The 22,854-nt window shown below is 53.5% G+C and overlaps 1 long non-coding RNA gene across 1 annotated transcript in view; it reads left to right on the top strand.

Moving 5' to 3' along the window:
* Nucleotides 1-22,517, top strand: part of LOC123798952 (uncharacterized) — a 37,407-nt gene extending 14,890 nt beyond the window's left edge. Inside the window, exons 2-3 of the long non-coding RNA XR_006781460.2 lie at nt 16,441-16,705; nt 21,930-22,517. This is a non-coding gene — a long non-coding RNA (uncharacterized LOC123798952). The remainder of the gene's footprint in view (nt 1-16,440; nt 16,706-21,929) is intronic.
* Nucleotides 22,518-22,854: the final 337 nt, after the last annotated feature.

Below are 22,854 nucleotides of genomic sequence, written 5' to 3'. Positions count from 1 at the left end.
GACAGAGGAGAGCGTTGGTGGACTGAGCACCTTGCAGACAGAATGCAAGAGCAGAGGCCTGGGGCTGGGTGTGCAGCACAGGCCGAGGGCAGAAGCACATCCCAGGAAGGAGGCAGGAGTGATCTCTAATTCCAGCCCCTGCAGTTGATTTGGTGGCTCTGGGTTGGTCTTCGACGGAAAAATAATTGCAAACATCTGTATCATGTCAGCTGCTGTCCTAAGCACGTTGCATACATTAATGCATTTAATCTTCGTCAAAGTCCTAGGTGACAGGTGTTATTATCGCACCCATTTTACAGGCCAAGTTTCTGAAGCATGGAGACCTGAAGTGATTCAGCTATGGTCAACGTGGCTAATACTTGGCAGAGCCAAGATGTAAACCCAAGAGCCCCTGTTCGTATCCTTACCCCAGAGATTTATACTCCTTATCCTTACCCCCCTAGACTGGTCCCCTTGATCTTTCCACTGGAGTGTTTGTGCCCTCAGAGTCTCTGGGATAAGCCAAAGTGTTTTTGAGATTCGACTTCCAGAAAGGTCAACAGTAAGCAAACATTTCAGAAAAAAATTAAACTTTAAGTCATTTAAGACATTTTTATGCAGCCGTATGTGACTGTGAATAATGCAAAAAGCCAGGTGAATTTTTAAGATGAAAAAGGAGGCTTCCAAGAAATGCCACCCTGTTGGTGGGTTGCAGGGTTTCTGTCCCCAGGCCCCCTACCCCTAGCCCCCAGCCCAGGGTGAACTGTCCTCATCTGTGACTGCCCCTCATCTCAGCACAAGTGTGTGTGTGCCCATGCATGCATACACACACACACACACACACACACACACACACACACACACACACGGAGTCCCCAGTCACTGTGACTGTATGGACAGAAGTGAGTCATGGACCATGTCAGGCTGGGAGGCAGTAGGAAGTGTCTCTTTCTCATTCTTCTTCAGGCCTGGGTAAGGGGTAGGGGAGTGCCAGGCAGGGAAGGGGTGGGGCCTTGGCTCTCCATCAGAGCCTGCCCAGGGCTCCGAGAGCTTCCGGTTTGTGCCTGTGGGACAATGTCACACCAGGCTCATCCTACTTAACACCAAGACAGTAAGGCAGGAGGCAGAAGGAGGCCCTTCTCATGCTCCGAACTGGAAAATCCATCCCCACCCCCCCGCCCCAGGCCCAGCATCTAATTTGCAGAGCACATCCTTACACGGTCCCTCCTGCGGGGTGAGAGGCGTGTTCTGTGGCCCTTGTTTTCTGTATGTCCGTGTATGTCAAGCCCAGGAACCGCTGTCCTCACGGCCACGTGCCACAGAACAGGTCTCCCGGGGGAGGTGATGCCCAGGGGACTTTTAGAGGCAGAGCAAGATGAATGTAAGCTCTCACGTCCACCCGCTGTTGACATGGGGCTGACATGCCTCACACAGGACAGGCCTGGTAATTAATGTGCCAGCGTCTTCCTTGACAAAGCAAAAAAGCAAATACACCAGCTAAGGGCGTTCGTCACACAGGGAGACAGCGGTGGTGGAAGGAAAAGGGCAAGGCTGTGTGGGGTGTGTCTGGGGCACAGGAAGGGCTCCGGCAGGGAGAGCGCACAGGGAGCAAGAGAACAGAACTGTCTGCATCTGGGAGGAAGTGTATGTGTGAGAGAGGGAAAACGTGAGAGAGTGTGTCTGAGAGCGAGTGGAGGGGCGGGTGAGGGAAAATGTGTGCGACTGATAGAAGGAGGGAGGGAAGGAGACAGGGGTGCGGGCGGCGGGCCTCTCTCATCCCTCCTTCAGCCACGAGGGCTTCTGGAAAGCCCTGCAGTTTGGAGTGAGGGACCTGCAGGAGAGGTGAGATTTCATTACCTTTCCCTTTGTGTGATATTTTCGCGCTCGGAATGTAAGACGGGAACTATAAATAATCCAGTCACAGCTGCGACGTCCTGGAGATTTACGGTGCGTGCCAATGCCAGCCTGCTCCGGGCCGGGGGCTTCGCTTTACGGAGCCAGGATGAAAGGCCGACTCTCCCGCACTTGGTGCCCCCCCAGCCTGCCCCCCGCCCCAGCCGGGTCCCCCACCCCCAGTCCCTCCCTCCCGACCCACAGAGCCCAGGGGAGAGAGAGGCTCACAAGTGCTTAGACACCCCCTTGTCCTGGGCAGCCTGGGGCTGAGTTCTGAGGAGGCAGCTGGGAAGGTCGGGAAGACCAGTGAGGCAGGGGGCGCAGGGTGGGCAGAGGGGCAGGCCTGGGGGGGGGGGGGCTTTGCTCAGCTGCCTCAGACAAGGGGGGGCCGACAGGCCCAGACACAGACGGGCTCAAGTGTGATGAGGTCCCTGAAGCATGGGCCAGTGGTTCTCTAATCCCCGGTCTCCTTTCTGGGCAGGGGTCTTGCTCTGGGCCCCGTCAGCATACGCCGCAAAGCTGTGCTCCATGCGAGACGAGACTACGGCGGGAGCTAATGGTCGCCCCCCACCTCCCAGGAGAGGGCACACACCCTGTTGGTCTGGGAAGCGGTAACATTCTCCAAGAACCCGGAGGCTGTTGGCCAGGACAGGGACACCCCAGGGAAGAGATAGACAGTGTATTTGGGGCAGTGAGAGGTCAAGAAGGAGGCGTCCTGGTCTCCCCAGGTCCCCTCCCAGGACTCCAACCCTGTTGTAAGGGCAGATGGAAGAGGTGCAGGAAGACGTTTGAGAGCCCGGCCAAGGCTTGTCCTCAGAACCCATGGGACTGGAGGGTCCGGGGTCTGGGGGGAGGAGATGGTTCAAGGCACCCCTGCAAGCCGCCTGTGCTTCCCTGCGGTTGCTCACAAGAGCACTGTGTCCCCCCCAAGCTGTGTCCCCCCCAAGCCCTAGGCTTCCCAGGGGCAGGACACATGGACACACCACCCTCACCGCACCAGGCCCCGGGCTTGGTGCATCAGTTCTACAGAACGGGGGGGGGGGGGAACCCGTGTGCCGACAGCTACGCATGCCCCACAGACTGGAGCCCTGGGAGGGAGTGTGTGCGGGGGGAGCAGAGCCAGCCGGGTCTCTGAACCCCGCTTGGTTCCCTCCTGTTAGTCTTCAGGCTGTCCCTGGGGCTGAGGGTCTCTCTGCCACCCTGCCCCTGGCCCCTCCCGCCTTCCCTGGAACCCCCGGGGCTGGTGTGGCCCAGTTACCACAGGCACCAGCCTGTCACCTCCATGGCTTCTCTTTGCTTTTCTTCTAATTCCCTGAGCAAATATTGAACATCCAGAGAGACATCCGAATCCTAGGCATGGGGGCGGGGGGTAACACAGCTGCTCCTTCATGGGGCAGCTCAGTCAAGATCAAGCTCAGCCCCGGGGCCCTGGCAGAGGGAGGCTGCTGAGGGGGTGGGGGTGTTAGCCCAGTGGGCAGAGAGGGGCCCTTCCCTCAGAGGATTCCTTCAGGGAAGAGGCTCTGTCCTACGACTATGGACCTCCAAAGTGGCCACAGTTGGGTTGTGGTGGGGTCTTTTCTTGGGGCCAGGGTGGTCTCTTCTCCCTCAGCCTCTGAAAGCAAAGCATGTCTGGGAGTGGGGCATACAGGGTAGAATTAAATCCCTGTGGTGTCCCAGACGCAGCTCAGCTGAAAACACAAATGACCTCAAAGCAAGCTTGCCTGATTTCGCTACATTTAGGAGGGGAGCCTGGAGGTTCTGAGGATGTCTCCCCACCTGCTGCACCCCTGCCGCACCTGTTAGGGGGTCACCACTATACGTATCATCACACTGCCCTGCCTGGGTTGGCTGATTGCAAGCAGCAGAAATGGACACTGACGTTTCCCCCCTCCCACTGAGAGAGGGAGAGCACATGCATGCATGTGAGCGGGGTGGGGGTGGGAGGGGTGGAGTGCGGTGGGAGAGAGAAAGGAAGTCTTAAGCAGACTCCCCGCTGAGTGCAGAGCCCCACTCGGGGCTTGTTCTCACGACCCTGAGATCATGACCTGAGCAGAAATGAAGACTCAGATGCTTAACCAACTGAGCCACCCAGGCGCCCCTGGACGCTGACGTTCTTAAGCAGAGATTTAGGGCTGCTCACAGCATCAGCAGGAAGGTGGGAATCCGAGCTGGGAAGATGGGCAGGATCCAAGGGATGCCAGGCAGTCAGCGTCATTGCCAGAGTCACACCATAGGGCAGTCTGCCTCGGATGCCTTTGCTGTTAGCAGCCCTCTACCATCCGTGGTGTGATGACGGGTAATTTGATGTGTCAACTTGACTGGACCACGGGATGCCGATATTTGGTCAAACATCATTCTGCAGGTGTTTCTGTGAGGGTGTCTTTGGAGAAGGTTCACATTTGAATCCTTAGGCTGAGTAAAGCAGATTGCCCTCCCAAATGCAGGTGGGCTTGAATAGAACTAGAAAGGTAGAAGAAGGGAGAATTTTCTGTCTGCCTGACTGTTGAGCAGGGAAATCAGTCTCCTCCTGCCCTTGGACTGGAACTTACCCCATTGGCTTTCGTGGTCCTCCAGGTCTCTGGATTCAGACTGAAACTTCCACTACTGGCCCATAAATACTCCTCAGGATGGGAAACTCCCACCCCAACCCCCCAGACAGGAAAGGAACATTCTAGATGGCCTTCCCAGTGTGTTCCTCCAGACCTCCATCCTTCTATCTTTCCCCCATACTCTGAATTCCAGGATGCTGACCTGTGTGGGCTGCATCAGCTGAACTCCCTTGCCTCTGGCTTCCAGGGTCTCCCGCCGGACGAGACTGGGAAGGTGGGAGGAGAGAGATGGGGCTATTTTCCCCCCTTGTTTCTTTCCTTTGCAGCTCTGGCTCTCTTCAGATTCTAGTCATATCCCTCCCTGTCCCACCAGGGCCTTCAGTACTCCTCTTTTGCCCTTGGCAAATAGTCCCTTTCTGAAAGACTCCTCAAATGCCCTGTTTGAGGGTAACGCCTCTTTCCTGCTGGCACCTCACATGGTACAGGAAGTTGGAAATTGGGAGGCAACAGAGCCCAGCAAATGCCCACCACGTCGTAGTGCAGAGGCCCCCGGGGAGGCCGTGGCAAGAGCCTGGACTTTGGACACAGACCTACTAGGGTCTGAATTTTCAGCCTTACTCTCAGTACCTGTATGAACTCTGTCAAGTTCCTTAACCATGCTGACCCTTCTTTGTTCTTCATCTGGGAAATAAGAGTTAATATTTATCTCATAGATTTCTTGTGAGAATTGAATGAAATAAATTTTTAAGCACTTAAGCACTCAGGAGGCCAGTAATGGCCAAAAGAGGTCCCCCTTATGTGTCAGCTCCCACTGATGGGTAAGGGCTCCTCGGAGCACTGTGTGAGCAATTCTGACATCTCATCCCAGCCTGGAGGTGATGAGTGCACTCACGATTGATTAGTAATGTCTGTCAGGGCGAGGTCTGGAAAGTGGCAGTAGGATGCACTTGCCTTCTCTGTCACAAACACTGACTAAATGATGGCTGTCAGGTTTTATATTTCTGTTGGGGTCGCAAAGGCCAGGATCCTGTCAGATGGCCAGCACAGCCCAGGTCCTGAGTCACTGAGCCACCTCTCCTGGAAAAGCCCAGATTTCTCAGCAGGGCAGGTGCTCTGGCCAGCCTTTTCCTTCAAGAAGCAAACCGCTCAGCCCCGTCTAGGTTGTTGAAGGTCTTCTTTCTCTGGGGACCTTCTCTTGCTTTTTTCATCCCCAAATGCCCTGCCTAATTCTCCCTGCCAACAGATAACACACACCCCTGTGTCCACCACCTTCTCCCTGTAGAATTTTACAGGGAATTATATACATTTCACTTGAATTTCTCCATCCTACGTCACCCCACTTTCCAAATCTCCCCCTCCCTGTTACCTCCCACCCCAACCCAGGGGGCCTGGCATTACCCCAGCAACACACACCAGAGCTGGTTGAGGATACAAGAAGTAGAAGAGAATCATGGCCACAGGAATCCTATGCTGTGAACAGGAGACTTAGTGGTCACCGGGTGGTTCTTGGACTAGCAAAAAAGGCAGAAGGAACAAGGAATCTTTTCCAGAAATAATCTCCTTTCTAGTTTCACTGGCACATAGGAGCAACTTCAGTTTATCTGTTCAAGAAATATTTGTTCAGCACCTACTATGTGCCAGGCAGCAGCGCATCAAGCAGGCACGCTCTTTGCCCTGATGGGGAAGCAGACAAGCGTAACCCTGTGGGTGCTGGGCCGTGCAGTGGGTGCTAGTACGGAGAGGAGCACAGGAGGGGCGTCTACTTGCAAGAACATGGTGGGACAATCAGGGAAGACTTTCCTGAGGAGGTGACTTCTAAGCTGAGTCTGGAAGGATAAGGAAGCTGTTCCCCGTGGTCGTGGGAACAGCATAAGCAAAGATCCGAAGGTGTGTGTTGGAAGAACTGCTGGTTGCTAGCAGGCCACTGTGGCTGGGTCTCAGAGCTAGAACCCGGCAGTGCTGGAATGGAATTGGGGGGGAGGGTGGTGGGGTCCTATGGGGTCTTGAAAAGGTCTTTCTGAGGAGTCCAGATGTTCCCAAAGCAGCTTCTACTCCACCCACCTCACTACCACCACCACCCTCCCACCCCACCCTCACCCCTGTCTGTCTGTCTGTCTTCTGCCTATCATGACTCATGAGGCCCTGAAAAGAAACCTCTCGGGCGCTGCAGGGCTTCTCAGGCCTCAGGGGGCAGACGCCCTCCTCCCCCACCCCTAACCCACCCCCCAGGCCCTGTGAGTCACTAGAAGTGCAGTGAGAGCTGCTGAAAGTCAGGGGTGGGTGGGCAGCTGGGCCACAATGGCTTCAGGAGGAGGAACTGCAAAGTAGGGATGGGGGGGCCCCCCAACCTGATGAATGAAGGCTTTAATGCAGTCTTGCTACTAACTGGCTGACCCAGCCATCAGGTGCAATTTAGGGTAAAGCAGGCGTTGGAGCATTTTCTTTCTCCAATGACTAAGTAGGTTTGCAATGACCTCCTCCTCTCATAAAACCCCTCACACCTTTTTCCCAGCCGCTTCCCCTGCACAGACATGCTTCTCTTTGGAAAATGGGAAATGGTGTATATGGGTAGCTGTGCAGAAATGTGTGTAGCTCTGTGTGTGTGTGTGTGTGTGTGTAGGAAAGTAGCTCATACATGTGTAAGGAAGTGCAGAAATGGGAGTGTGTGTACTTGTCTGTGCGTGACAACGTCTCTGCTGGGGCTGTGCATGGCCCTGTACGCGCAAGAGCTTTCTCTGCCTCTGTGCGTGCGGGGAAACGTGAATGCATGCGTGTGCACGCGTGTCCAGGACAGGCTGTGGGTGTTTGGGAGTATGGGGGACCTGAGGTGTGTGTGGGTTTGCAGTGAGTGTGCCTGGGATTCTGTGCAACTGGCCCTCATGATTGTTTGCAGGGGAGACGCTGTTCGGCTGGGATATTTATATTAACCAAAGCAGTAAAATGCCCAACTGGTCTCCCTGCTTCCCCTCTTGCTTCTTTGTAATCCCCCCTCTACCTAGCAGCCAGAGCAAGCTTTTAAAAATGCAAATCAGACCATATCATGTCTAGGCTGAAAACCCTCCAGTGGCTTCCCACTGCATCTGGAATAAATCCAAACTTCTGACGCTGGCCTACCTCCTCTCCAGGCTTTGAAACTTCATGGCCTCATCTCCTCCCACTCCTCTGGCCCCTTGTGCCTCAGCCACATAGGCAAGAGCCTTTACACTTGACCTTCCCTCTCCTGGACCCCTCTGCTGCACGATGCTGTCCTGGCTCCAGGTTACAGCCCCGCATGGTGACATTATCTGTGGGGCCGTCTCTGACTTCCCAATTTAAATCGGTACCTCCAGGGGCTCCTGGCTGGCTCAGTTGGAAAAGCATACGACTCTTGATCTTGGTGTCATGGAGTTTAAGCCCCACATTGGGTGTAGGGGTTAAATGAATAAATACACTTAAAAAAAAAAAATTGGCGCCTCCAGTCTCTCTGGTCCATCGCTCTGACTTCTTTTCTCCCCAGCACTCGTCAGTTGGGTCTGAAGCAGAGCCTGAGAGTTAGGTCTGCACAGGGGGTGTTAGTGGGAGCAGCCCCTATGAAGGATTGGGCAGGGCCATCAGACAGACCACGTGCAGATCTGACAAGGTCTCCGCCAGCCCCCTGTTCCTATACCGTCCAACCCCTGGGGCACCCAGAGCAACTGGGTGACTGCCCATTGGGGGAGTCCTGAATTGGGTGGCAAAGGCTAAACCCTGTACCACATCTGGCTTGGTCAAGGGCTGGAACCGTCAGCTCAAAAGCTGGGGTTTAAGAGCATGAGAAGGCAAGCCGCAGACTGGGAGAAAATATTTGCAAAAGACAGATCTGAGAAAGAATTGTTATCCAAAATATACAAAAAACTCTTAAAACTCAGCAATAAGAAACCAACCAGCCCAATTTTTAAAATGGGCCAAGCACCTGAACAGATGCTTCCCCAAAGAAGATATGCAGGTGGCCAACAGGCATCTGAAAAGCTGCTCCCCATCCCACGGCATGAGGGAGCTGCAGAACCAAACAGCAGTGAGATACGAGCACACACTATGAGAAAGGCCACGTTCTGGAACACCCATGACACCAAACGCTGGTGAGGAAGTGGAGCAACAAGACCCCTCCCTCGGGGCGCCTGCCTGGCTCAGTCCGTAGAGCATGTGACTCTTGATCTTGGGGTCATGCGTTCAAGCCCCACACTGGGTGTAGAGCTTGCATTAAAAAAAAAAAAGAAGTTTGAAGACAAAAGAACTCTTGCTCATTAGTGATGGGAATGCAACATAGTATGGCGACTTTGGAAGACAGTTTGGTGGTTTCTTACAAAGGTAAACACACTTTCCTATACCGTCCAACCATCGCACTCGTTGGTATCACCCAAAGGAGCTGAAACTTATGTCCGCACAAACACCTGTACACAGATGTTTATAGCAACAACGCTAAGCGTGACCCCTAATGTAAACCATGTACTTGGGGGGTAATGATGTGTCAACTTAAGCTCATGGACTGTAAGGAGTGTACCACTCTGGTGGGGATGTTGATGGTGGGGGAGACTGAGTGGGGGCAGGGTATGTGAGAATTGTGTACTTTCTTTTTTTTTTTTTTTTTTTTTTTAAAGATTTTATTTATTTATTTGACAGAGATAGAGACAGCCAGCGAGAGAGGGAACACAAGCAGGGGGAGTGGGAGAGGAAGAAGCAGGCCCACAGCGGAGGAGCCTGATGTGGGGCTTGATCCCACAATGCCAGGATCACGCCCTGAGCCGAAGGCAGATGCTTAACCGCTGTGCCACCCAGGCGCCCCAAGAATTGTGTACTTTCTGCTCAGTTGTGCTGTGAACTTAAAAACGCTCTAAAAAATAACGTCTATTTAAAAAGGAAGGAAGGAAAGAAGGGAGGGAAGGAGGGAGGGAGGAAGGGTAAAGGAAAGAGAAAAAAAGCAGAGAACAGAACAGAAGTCCTCAGACCTTCTCTCCGGGCTCCCTGCTCCTCCCTGGCCATCTGCATCCTTTCCTTCTGCTGTCCAAGCCTTTTCTGACCTCCTCACGGGAGATGTGTTTGCTAGGCCTGTCTGTCTGCCAGTCCTCTGCTTTTATGGTTTGCCTGGATCCTTTGTTCAAGATTTTCCAGCTCAGGGACTGGGCTGGCTGGGAGCTTCTTCATCTCTGCCATTCCTCTGTCATCCTTCCAGGCGCCCCCAACAGCTTCCTCCCAGCCCACCAACCTCTCAGTCACAATGACAGCCGTCAGCTGCCCTGTAGGCCCCGTCCTGACAGACACTCAGCCCGAGGAGCAGGAAATCCAAGAGTGGAGAGAAGAAAATCCTGGATAACTCATTAGCACCACCTCCAGCCAGGCTTCAGCTCGCCTCCTTTGCTGTCTGACAGAAGCTAGAGGAAGACATTTTCCCTCTCTCTCCCACAGACGGGGATCCCACAGACTGTGCGCCCACTTCCATTTCCCAGGCCTTGATTAAGACTTCTATAGGCCCCAAACTCCAAACCGAGGAGGCCATCCCCACCGCCAGGAGCGGTATAAAATAATACCAGCACGAAGCCACAACGGAGGTGTGAGGAAGCAATCCGACATTTTGAGTTTTCCCGTGATGATTGCTTCGTAGTTTCGTATTTCCAAAATACCAAATACGATATTCTGAAATGTTTTTCTCCTTCTTTGCTGGTTCCCTAAGTGTGGGTTTTGTGCACACGTTGCTCCTGTCATCAGCCTCGCTGACCTTCCTGTCCCCAGCAGGCCTGCCCTGTGCTGAGGCTGCGGACGGCAGTTCTCAGGCTGACCTTGAGGACCTCAGGGTTCCTTCTGTGACAACAGGCCTGGTGTGCAGCCTTGGATGGGTCACATGATCTGGTTCTTGCCTCTATTGCCTCTACACTCCAGCTCGGGGCTGACGGGAGATGAGAAAAATGGGGAGCGGAGGGGACAGGGTCGTGAGTAGGTATTGGGAGGGACCGTTCCCCTTGGCTAGGGTAGCCCAGCATAGAAAATCAAATTGGAATCAGATCAACAGATAACTGCTAAAACCCACATTGTAGGGAAAAAGTTAGTTGGGTTGGAGAGGGAGGCCAGGGTGGAGTCTTATCAGGCCTGGGAGAAGTGGCCTGAGGCTCTCCCGGGGGTGACCCGGAGGTCGAACAGAATGGTCAAGTGTCCACTGTGGTACTGCCCATCAGCTCACGTCCCCGCCCTCCTGTAAAGGCTGGCGGAACAGCCCCGCATTACAAACGGGCAAACTGAAGCCAAGGTCACATGCCTGATGGTGGAGGAGCCGGTCTCTTGAACTGGGTCAGTAGTGAGATTTTGGCTCAGGAGACTCAGGGTCCAGAGCCTAGGGCTCACATTTGTGAATTTTATCATCACCTGGCTCCCTCTGAGGCTGGAGGGGAAGGTGAGCAGCCTGCAGACGTTTGTGTCGTAACTGTATATTTAGCCCCACTATGCACTGGGCACCCTGGTAAATGCTTCAAATATAGGGTCTCATCCACACCAGCATTCCTGCAATGTGGGCATGACGGACCCCATTTTGCAGATGAGCTCAGAGAGGGACAGGGACTTGCCCAAGGTGACCCAGAAAGCATGGGTGGGGTCTTCCAGCCCCAGGGAAGAGGAGCTGCAGGAGTGCAGAGCCGGTCTGGCTTTCAGAAGCTGACCCCAGGTCACAGCACCAGGTGCAGTGACCGGTGGATGGTGGGCAAGCCATCAGTAGCTGGTAAAAGAATGAATAACTCCAGGATGGATTAACTCCCTCTGGCCTCAAATCTGTGTTCTTGCCTGGGTTCAACCCAGTCTGGGGATCCGGGAGCTGAAAGCAAAAGCCTGGGGTCTTCCTGGTGAGAAAGGATCCCAGGGCAGGGGCTGGTGAGAGTGGAGCGGGTGAGGGGCACCCTCGCCAAGGCCCCGAGAACCCATGCTTTAGCCTGGCCCTGCGAGCCACTCCTGGTGGCCACGTGCAGTCCCAGAGGGCTCTGGAAGGGTTCACCACAGAATAAACATCCAGTGATTCAGAAGATCCTGCCGTGCTGGCCTCCAACTCCCCCAAAACCCGGCTATTGCCATGGCAACCGGCCTTGCCAAACCAGAGCTTGCGGAGGGCGTCCCAGTGAAGCCCTTCCTGGCCCAGCAGAGCCCTTGGTCACTGCCAGCTTGCCTGTGCACGTGGCCTGGATGCCCACAGCACCGATGCCCAGGTGAGAGACACAGCCTAGGGACTCTGGTCAGAAAGTGCAGGCTTTAGGGGTCAGATGGCCTAGCTGGAATCTTTGGGTCAGCTGTGTGAGCTTGAACAGTCCAGCAAACCTTCCAAGCCTCAGTTTGCTGCCCTGCAAAATGGACGTAATAAGGTGCGCCCTCGCAGCGCTGCCGGCAGAGCGGATGAGGAATTGCACAGGAATGCCTAGCAGGATACTGGGCACGGAGCACGCTGCCAGTCCATGCTGGTCACAAGAGGAGCTGCTCGGCTCACAACCCCAGATGGAGCTCCGGTTACTGCAGGGCCCCAGGGCACATCAGGGGGAGGGCACACAGAATCACAGGCGTACAGAGCAGTGATTCATCGGGAAAAAAGGAAGCCCACAGCCACTCACACTGTACCAAGCCTGGAGGTTGCCCTGGGAGATTCCCATCAAACAGCCCATTCATTCCACCTTGAACTCAAACCTCTCCAGGCCCCCTGGGCTCTGAGACTCCCAGACTAGAAGCGCAGACAGACAGAAGGAAGCTGATGGAGAAGGGGGAGGGCCAGTGTGCACAGAAAGCAGGTCTGACTGGGTCCGAGGGGGTAAGGTGGGGCTGGGTCCGGCAGCCCCTGCGTGAGGATGGGCCCGCCTGCTGTCAACTCCAATTGAGCAAAAAGGCCCCTAGGGAAAGTGACAGCAGAGCGCGGAGCAGTATTAATGGCCACCATTTATTGAGGGTCAGCCAGGGGCCAGAGTGATAAAAGCAACTAAGGCCGCATTCCCCCCACCCACTGCTCAGAGTGCTTGGGTGACTTCTCCCTGCTGTCCATCCCAAGACCCAAACTCTAAAAAGGGCCTGCAAACCCCAGCCCATCGCTCAGCTCCTCTGCCCCCAGCACTCAGGCTTTCTTCGTTTGGGTTTTCAAATGAATTGCGCCTTTCCAGCCTCCGGGCTTTACATACTCAGCTCCTCTACTTGGATGCTCCTTGGCCGTCTTTCCACAATTCATTTACTGGATACGATCAGTTGTATGAGCCGCATTTTCAAAAGCCAGCATTTGACTCAGAAATGATTTCAGACTACCTAAAAGTTGCAGAAAAAGAGCACCCATCTTCCCATATCCCCTGCACTCAGTTTCCCCAAATGTTAGCATTTGACCGTGTTGACTGTCATACAGGCGTGCTGGATGCTAGAGCCACTCGTGTGACTTTGCTCCCGACTTCCTATTCTGTGACTTCCTGTGGGTCGCTGGAAATCGGCCACGGAGGCACAGTATTTACACCATGGAAATTGGTAGTTGGGCTTTTTTTCCCTGGAAAATGTTTTCCATTTACTACCATGTCACCGTTTTATCAATATCTTTTTCCTCTCTGTGTGTGTGTGTGCGCGCGCGTGGGGTGTGTGTGTGTGTGTGTGTGATACACTTTGTTTCTGAACTGCTCATGGGCAGGTGACAGCCATGCCTCTTCATCCCTAAATACTTCAGCATGTGTTTCTTTTCTTTCTTTCTTTCTTTCTTTCTTTCTTTCTTTCTTTCTTTCTTTCTTTCTTTCTTTCTTTCTTTCTTTCTTTCTCTTTCTTTCTTTCTTTCTTTCTTTCTTTCTTTCTTTCTTTCTTTCTTTCTTTCTTTCTTTCTTGATTTAGTTATTTATTTTTAGAGAGAGAGAGAGCACGTGGAGCGGCGGGGTTAGGGGAAGAGAGTCCTAAGCAGACACCACACAGAGCACAGATTCTCATGCCGGGCTCGATCTCACGACCCTGAGATCACGACCTGAGCCAAAACCAAGAGTCAGACGCTCAACCAACTGAGCCACCCAGGTGCCCCCAGCCTGTATTTCTTAAAAAAAGGGACATTCTCATATAATGAGATAATATAATAATATTATATATATAAATATATATTATATATATTTATTATATAATAATAATATAACAGTACATTTACCAAAATCAGGAAATTTTTATGGATACAGTTCTATTGTCTCATCTACATACCTTATTCAAACATCCCCAGCTGTCCTACTAATGTCTTTATAGCAGAAGAAGAATTTTCTGCTCTGTGTATGTGTGGAAATATATCCTCTACTGGTAGCATCCATTCATGATTCTTTTTTTTTTAAGATTTTATTTATTTATTTGACAGAGAGCAAGCAAATACGAGCAAGGGCAGCAGCAGAGGGAGAGGGAGAAGCAGGCTCCTCGCTGAGCAGGGAGCCTGACGTGGGGCTCGATCCCAGGACCCCGGGATCACGACCTGAGCCAAAGGCAGACACTTAACCAGCTGAGCCACCCAGGCGCCTCTCCATTTATCATTCTTGCCTGAAACAATGAATATCATGGTGATTGGCAGATGATAATTTCGTAATTCCATCATTTTTTCCTACATTTGTTTCTTAGCATTCTTTGTTAAGGAAGGGCGTTCTTTTCTCCCCCATTCATTTGTTTATTCATTTATTTCTTTATATCAGATGGACTCATGGATTGTTATTTTATTCTCTGGCTTACCATCTATAATGCTTATTACTTAGTTCAGTGCTCAAATGATGCCAAAGTAGAAACCCTTTTGCCCTGGCTTCCATCCCTATTGACATGTCCTCATTATTTTTTTTTAGCACACCGTCACATTCTACCACGACAAGATGTTCCAGGGTCATCTCGTACTTTCCCTGAGCCAGCCCTGGAATTGGCTCCCCAAAGTGACCTGGTTTTTTGTTGTTGTTGTTGTTTGTTTGTTTGTTCCCCCCAGTGGAGAATGGTATTTAGAAACCAAGATCTGGGAACTGGGGGTGCTCTGTGTTTCTGGGGAAGATGAATCTTTTAACTCTCTGACAGCAGGATGCATGTTGTCGACTCCCTCGGTTTGGCATTTGGCTTTTTTCCTTCCGCCACTCTTCTATTTCGACCAAAGCGGAGTCCAGCAGGGAGCAGCACACAGCCAGGACCCCGTCCTCACCCTTCCTGCCCTTCTCTGTGCTGACTCCCCACAGCCCCCTTGTCCTGTCTCCCCGCTTTCCGTGGAACCTGCCCCTGGGAGCCTGTCTGCTACCGACTCAGGGGTTTTATACCGGGGAAACTTCCTGCAGAGCACGGTGCCTTTCTCTTAGATTTTACCCCACACTGATTTCTGACGTTACCCTTTCGTTTTATTTTATTTATTTATTATTTTTAAAGATTTTACTTATTTATTTGTCAGAGAGAGACAAAGAAGGAGCACAAGCAGGGGGAATGACAGGCAGAGGGAGAAGCAGATTCCCCACTGAGCCCGATGTGGGATTCGATCCCAGGACCCTGAGACCCTGACCTAAGCCAAAGGCAGACGCTTAACCAACTGAGCCACCCAGGTGCCCTACCCTTTTGTTTTAAATTGGGTGGGAGATTGGAAACCCTTCTGGGACTGAAGGAAAGTCTAAAAGAACTTTCAGTTCCTTTAGTTCTCAGTAAGCACAAAAGAACATTTCTAGGGGTAAGAATGTTCCATGTCATGGTTAATTGGCACACATTTACTTTCTCCCTGTTACCCAAAATAAAAGTATGTCATCAATCAATAGTGTATTGGACTCAGTGAAATAGAACACACCCAGTTAACCTTCAAAACTGAGCTCACACTACTTCCTCATGACTACTATTTCTCCATAGCACTCAATACAACTGGTAACATTGATATTGGGGTCTCAATTGGGTAATACTTGTCGGAAGGCCCCATGAGCACATGCCCCTGTGTGTCTCTCTTGTATTCTTAGCTGTATCCTCAAGGCCTAGCCCACCACAGATGCTCAGTACAGATTTGTTGAAATAAATCACTGAATTAATTTAATCTTCTCAACAAGCCTGCAAGGCAGAGATGACTCTCCCAACTTTGTCGATGGGGAAGCTGAAGCTCCAAGAACCCAGGTTTGTTCCATGTTTTTCCACCAGTAAGTGGTGGGATGGGGGTTCAAACCTGGATTTGTTAGATTCCGATGTCTGTGCAAAGTGTTTCAACAGAGGAAATGGTTTTAGTGAGAACTGAATTGAATTTTTATTCCCCTGATGAGTTTGGTGTCCCCACAGGAGTGTCTAAACTCTTAGAAATTAGGGCAGCACAAATATGACCCAGGAGAGGACCCAGAACAGGGGCTGGTGATGCGAAACCAGCCCCCAGGGCTCCTTTGGGGGGCCACTGCCCTCAGTTCATCCTTTGCCATAGTCCCACAGGGTTGGCCTGGACTGTTCCCCCTCCTCATGCGAGGGCCAGCCAGAGGTCTGCGACAGCGGTAAGCCAACTGGCCGGGCCCCCCACCCCAGCTCTGCCTGACTAGCCCTGCCCCCCACCCCCATGGTGCCTCCTAGGGCAGAGAGCAGGCTTCTCTCAGGGGCCTTCCCCACCTCACCTCCGCCTGCTACACACACCCAGCACTGGGCAGAGCAGAGGCTACACGTTCAGTTTGAAATTAGGGAAACTGAGTCTCAGAAGATGTAAATACTCACCAGTGGGTAAGGCCCCCCGTTTCTCCATCTGCACAAGGGTAGGATTGGGCTTGGTACATCCCAGATTTCTTCAGCTCTCCCCATAGCTGTTTGATGACCAGCCTCCTCCCCCCTCCCCCTCCCCCCACAACCCTAGGGCTTTCCTGCCCTCTTCCCAGGGGCATGGCCTCTCCCCCTATTTCCCTGTGAACTGGCTGTGTCGAGACAGGATCCTTTCTCAACAGATCTGGTCCTGGGAACAGCACAGATTGTAATAGTGGCTCCCGGTACTTCCGCTCGCAGACATCAGGGCCAGGCACTCACTTCGTTCTCGCGGCAGCTCTGCGAGGTTCCAGCTGGGCGTTATTATCTTCCCCTTTCACAGGTGAGGACGCGGAGGCACCAGGAGCTTAGGCACCTGACCCGGCTCAAGATCCGGAACTGGATCTCCCTGAGTTCAGGTTCATAGCCACTGCACGCCACTACCTGAAATTCCATTCTTGGCTATCTATCCTTTTCTGGAAGGCACACATCCAGGAGGAAAGCCTGGGAACACCAGCACCTCAGCGCCCAGGCAGATAGGCCCAGCGGCCGCGGACCAACCTGGATGCTTTCAGGAGCCTGCAGCACCTGCGGAGTCTGAATCTTGGGTAAAAGGACCTGGTGGTGGTTCAAAAGGGCCATTCTCCTTACGGAGCCTCCAGGCCTGGTGATGGTGCCCGGGCAGTCCCTGTGCTGGGGACTGGAACATGCTGGCCATCCGACAGGCCGGGAGGGCCCCGTGGGGTGAGTGAGGCAGGGTGTCCAGCAATGAAGCCATGCCCATCGCTGCCTGGCAACGGGCCCAGCTTGTTGACTGGGGTATCTGGGGTCTGTGATTTGGAGGCTATCCCTCTGGTAAGCCAAGGGTTGGAAGAATTGGCAGGAAGAGAACAAGTAATGCCTTTCACTCCTACATTGAGTCTTGGGAGAAGGTGTAGTACCTGGCTGAAGGGGGGGTTGGTGCGGGTCCCTGGCCCGGCAGAATCCAGGGTCCAGCCCTGGGCAGGGAGGGGCAGTCCTGGGTAGCCTCCAGTCAGAACCACCTCCAGCCTGCCTTCTCCTCTCCTCGCTGCCCCAGGGCCAGCCCCGAGTTCACCAGGAGGCCAGGCACACCTTGGCCTGCAACCAGATCCTCACAGATGAGAGCGGCCGCAGGGAACTTCAAAACACCTCCTGTGTTCAGACAGGGCTGGGGTTCCAGGTGTGATAAAATGTCAAGGGCAGCGCCTCCACTTGCTCTTCCTGGGGAGCTGAGGCTACCGGAAGGACAGTGCGCTCCTTCAAGATGGCTTTCAAACAAACTCGGGAGGGCCTGGCCCCACTGTGCACCCCGTTAAGCACGAAGAGAGCTCCTCTGCTCCCAGGCCTGGGCTCCCCCGTGCTGCATTATCAGGGGCTGCACCGCCTGCCCCTGGGAGCACGTCCAATCCATGTTCGCATCTGCATTTGTACCCCCCTCACACACACACACACAGCTGAGCCCCTCCACCCAGCCAGCTCTCCAGAGCAGGCACCCACAGCCACAGAAAGAGCATCGCATCGTTATCACAAGGTCATCTCCTCTTGGGGTGGAGACACCAGGGAGAGAAATGGCCGGTAGCACTCAGACAGAGTGAGGCTTTCCTTTCTTCCTCACTGTCTCTGCACACGTCCCTGGCCCCCCTCCGAAGGCCACTCCCACAGGGAGCATGGCGGCTGGAGCAGTAGGGCTGTGCAGGGAGACAGAGGCTGGCTCTTCACAGGAAAGGGTTAACCTAATTGGGTCTGAGTCTCCAGAGATACCAGAGCGTAGCCTCCCTCCTGTCCCCACAGACTTACATACGGCTCCCTTCCAGGGGCAAGGAGGGCTGGGCGCCCAAGACCAAAGCTCGCAGTGATCACAGCACAGGCCTGGCTTTGCCTCTGAAATCCCCACTGGTCCCATGGCTGCATCCTAAGGAACTGCTAGAGGTGGGGAGCAGAGGGGCAGCTCAGGAGAGGCGAGGAGTGGGAAGATGGGAGACAGGGAGGATGCAAAGGCTGTGGGAGGCCAGGCCTCAGCTCAGGCCTCAGGCAGGCCTCGGCTGTTGGCAGTGGTTGAGGGGAACATTTGAACCAGGCCTCCAGTCATATCTGACCCAAAGGGACATCCCCTCAGGGCTCCCTCTTCTTCATACATCCCTCTAGAACAAAGGTTCCTTGTTCTTAACCTATTTGGGGTCAAAGACCACTTTGAGGAATTTGCAAAAGCCATGGGCCCAGGAACATAGGCCTACACAGTCATCAGGTACCACGGCCCAGGCCCAGCTGCGAGCCCTTCCTGGGATTCTTCATTACAAACCTTGCCCCAAATGGTGAAGTGTCTTCCAGTGGTTCCCGACCAAGCTTGTGAAAATGCAGGTTCCCAGGCCCAACCTCCACCATACTGAATGAAGCAGGATTGCTGGAGGATGGGTCTGGATGTGTGTTTTATTTAAAAAATTTTTTTAAAAGATTCTATTGATTTATTTGCCAGACGGAGTGAGAGAGGGAACACAAGCAGGGGGAGTGGGAAAGGGAGAAGCAGGCTTCCCCCTGAGCAGGGAGCCCGATGCGGGCCTCGATCCCAGGACCCTGGGATCATGACTTGAGCCAAAAGCAGATGCTTAACAACTGAGCCACCCAGGCACCCCTGGATGTGTATTTTAGACACCCATATTGGCCAAATTTGGGGAGCTGGTTGAGGGTAGTTGTGGAGGTGCAGGAGGGGTCCTCCAGCCTCAGACATTCCGGTCTGGAACTTTGGGATGGGGTTCAGGAATCTGCATTTTAATCAAGCAGCCCAGGGGCACCTGGGTGACTCAGTCTGTTGAGTGGCCAGCTCTTGACTTCCGCTCAGATCATGGTCTCAGGTTTCTCTCTCTCCCTCTGGCCCTCCCTTCCCCCACCTCTCTCTAAAATAAGTAAATCTTTTCTAAAAAAATCAAGCAGCCTCAGGAGGCCTGGGTGGCTCAGTAGGTTGAGCGTCTGCCTTCAGCTCAGGTCATGATCCTAGGACCCTGGGATCGAGCCCGTGTTGGGCTCCCTGCTCAGCGGGGAGCCTGCTTTTCCCTCTCCCTCTGCTGCTCCCCCTGCTTGTGCGCTCTCTCTCTCTGTCAAACGAATAAATAAAAAAATCTTAAAAAAAAAAAAATCAAGCAGCCCAAGGATTTTGATGCAGAGAGACTTTGGGGAGGGGAGGGGGAGCTGTGACTCAGTCCTGCGCGTGCATCAGGCTGGGTGGGGGCACTGGAAGCCCTGTTAATTGATTTATATAACGTTCCAGAAAACTGTTCTAGGGGCACGTGGGTGGCTCTGTCGCTTAAGCATCTGACTTAGGCCATGATCTTAGGTCATGATCTCAAGGTCCTGGGATCCAGCAGCTTCTAGCTCCATACTCAGCAGGGAGTCTGCTTGTCCCTCTCCCTCTGCCCCTCCCCCTGCCCATGCTCTCTCTTGTCTCTCTCTCAAATAAATAAATAAAATCTTTATATTAAAAAAAAGACAGAGGGGTGCCTGGGTGGCTCAGTCGTTAAGTGTCTGCCTTCAGTGCAGGGCGTGATCCCAGAGTCCTGGGATCAAGCCCCACATGGGGCTTCTCTGCTGGGAGCCTGCTTCTTCCTCTCCCACTCCCCCTGCTTGTGTTCCCTCTCTCGCTGGCTGTCTCTCTCTGTCAAATAAATAAATAAAATCTTAAAAAAAAAAAAAAAAAAAAAGAGGTCAGAGAGCTCCCTCACTCGCTTTAAAAAAAAAAAAAAAAAGAAAGAAAACTGGTCTAGCAACTCATAGGCCCAGCCAGGTACCTGGTGGTCCCTCGGGCTCCAGGCCGAAGGCTCTGGGCTGGTGCCGGAGCCCTGCTCCAGAAGGTGGGCAGCTGGGTCTGAGCCCCAGCTCTGCGCTCACCAGCTATGGGGCTCCAGCCAAGTCTCCCGAGACCTCTGTTTCTCTGGCTGTGAAATCTGGGGCCTTTGCAATGCCAGCAGTCTGTGCCCACATCCCAGTGGCCCTGGCCACATGTTGGAGCAGCGGGCAGCCGGCTCCCCTCCCCAGGACGCTGCCCCTTCCCAGGAGAGGCTCTGGGGCCCAGAGCTGCCAGCTCCGGCACGTTCTCCACGGTGGTCCCTTCACCACCGCGGGCCTGGAGGCTTGCCGCTGGCAGAGCCCCTCTCAGCCCTGAGTTGCTCCCTTCCTTGAGGCAGTGGGCCCCCTCTGGGCAGGACACGGGTGGTGGTGGTGGTGGCTGTGGTGTGCTGTTAGGGCAGGATGGGCCATGGCTGGAGGCTGAGGTCAGGAGGTCAGGGTGTGTGGGAATGGCAGACCCCTGAGGCTGGGACAGGCTGACCCTGTGCTCCTGCCATCTGTAGGGAAGTGTTTCCAGGCCCGAGGAGATGCGCCTGGGGGGTTCCCCGCACAGGTGTGGGATGCTGAGTGATAGGGCTTTGGGTCCTCTCCACCAAAGCTCTGGAACAAGGTCCCCGGGAGCTCAGCGACCAGGCGGGGCCTCCCCTGGGCTCTCCCCCTTTCTCTCTGGACAATCAAACAACTTTCAGGGTGCCGGCAGCCCCTGCATGCTCCCAGCACGCTCCTCTTCTCTGCTTGCGCCTCTCCCCACCCAGCCCTTCTTTTCCCCTCTCCTCCAACCTCCAGCCTTCTGGTTTGGAAGGGCAACCATGGGCAGCCAACAGCTTTCCCCTCCCCAACTTACATCCTGAATCCCAAACCCCAAGGAGGTGGAGTCAGTGGGAGGATAGAGAGCGCAACCGTCCTGCTTTCCCAAAGCTCCCCTCAGTGCCGCAATTCTGACCCTCTTCTGTTAAAGAAAGCCACAGACTGAGAAAACTGCGCCCCTCCTGACACAGGAAAAGGGCTGGTGTTTCAAGCTCATCCATACTGGACCCGGGTTCATTGAGCATCTGCTATGGGCCGGGCACTGGGGTGACGGTAGTGACCAAAGGACGTAGTCTTTGCTCTCTTGGAGGCACTGACTACAGAAAATAGGAGGCCCTGTTTGGGAGCCTTTGTATCTCTCGGATGCTGGTGAGCAGTTGTCCCTTGTCCTGCCCTGAGAGCCTGGGGAGCAGAGGCAGAATTCAGGGGCTGCCCTACTGCACATGTGTTTACTAGAAAGCCCCTCCCTGCTGGGCCGTGTCCTCCACCTGTCTCAGAGCCTCTGAGCCTTTCCCCTGGGCAGCTGCCCCTCCCCACCCCTCCCTTCCATCTTGTCTTCCTTCCTCTCTCCCCTACCTTTTGGCACTGGCCACAGCTCTCAGTCCTGGCTGGCCATTGGCAGCCCTGGAAGAACCTTCATGAAGCGTCTACCCCATCCCAGGATAGTCACATTCCACAGGTGTGGACTAGGGTCCTGGCCTCTGGATATTTTAAAGCTCTCCAAGTCTCTCTGAGGCAGGTTGAGATTCTGGCTGCAAGACCTGCAGGGAAGACCTAAGTGCATTTCTCCATGCTATGACTTAGAGCTCTGATGCACTGAGGGGTGGGCCTGGGGGCTTCAGAAGAACATGGAGGGCTTCAAAGCCAGGTCAGAGGAGATAAGACTGAGCCCAGCTGGTCCAGATATGTGCACTCAGTTGTGGGGCTGATAGTCACACAAGGAGCTCAGTGAGAGTGAGGGATCCTCTGCCTTCTTTCCAGGCCATTCCCAGAGCCCTCTGTCCCCTCAAGCCTGCAGAAGGCTCCTGGGTCAGACCCCAGTTCTTTGAGGTCTAGGAGGAGAAGGTGGAGGAGAGAAGGAATGGAACAGCCCTAGCTTCTTTCTCTCCTTTCCCTCTTAAATCCTGCTCATCTTTAAAGGTACAATTCAAATTTTATCTCTTCCAGGAAGACTTCCCTGATTGCCCGGATCAAAATCAACTAATCAGTTCCTCATAGGACTTTCACAAGGTCTTCCTCTGGATTCTCTTTGTGTACCTGACTCATCGAACTTAGATTTGGAAATGACCTGGAAGTTGACCAACTCTCATCTGCTTCAAGCAGACGCACACGGACATGTCATAGAGGTGGGCACCTCAGCCTGCGGCCAGAAACCCAAATACCTGGGGTTACCTGCACATGTAGGGGCGCACTGCCTTCTGTCACACCATTCCTGTAAGGGGGGAGGCAGGGCCCGGAGCTCCCGGAGGACTGGGAACACAGCTCCCCTGGGCTCCTCTGACCCTCAGCCCCGTGCCAGGGCTCTGGGGGGAATCAGGTGACAATCTGCTCTATCCTTCCCTCAGAGGGACTGGACGCTTCTACCAAAAAACCTGAGCACAATTCTGGGCAAAGAGCCCTCTTTGTGGACGTGTGGGGCCAGATCAGGGCTCAGCTGGGAAAGGATTGTAAGGGCCCCTTTCCCGCACGTGTAATACAAGAAAAACCACATTGAGAAGTTAGAAAGCCCAATAAAGATTCTGATCTTTCCCATGATGACCTTTTCATTTTTTAAATATCACACCTTTTTGGGGGTGTCTTGCTTTGCTGGTGACGTCAGCAGCACATGTTACTTTGTGTATCAGGAAATCCAATTTTTCATTTTGTGTGTGTGTCTAGGTTTCCACGCATGGGTTACATACGCATACAGTAGGCGTACACACACACACACACACACACACCACATCACATCACATTAACTAGAGGTTCTCAGCTATGGTTGCACATTGGGAACACCTGGGGAATAATAAAATCCCAGGGCTGAGGCCACCTTCCAGTTAAAATAAAAAAATCACCTCTAGGGGTAGGACCCAGATGTCAGTAGATTGCAAAT

This window comes from Ursus americanus, chromosome 26 (assembly GCF_024610735.1).
Source record: "Ursus americanus isolate L20-20 chromosome 26, mUrsAme1.1.p, whole genome shotgun sequence".
Classification (NCBI taxonomy): domain Eukaryota; kingdom Metazoa; phylum Chordata; class Mammalia; order Carnivora; family Ursidae; genus Ursus; species Ursus americanus.
Note: the sequence above shows the minus strand (reverse complement) of the source record. Positions and strands in the feature narration are given on the sequence as shown.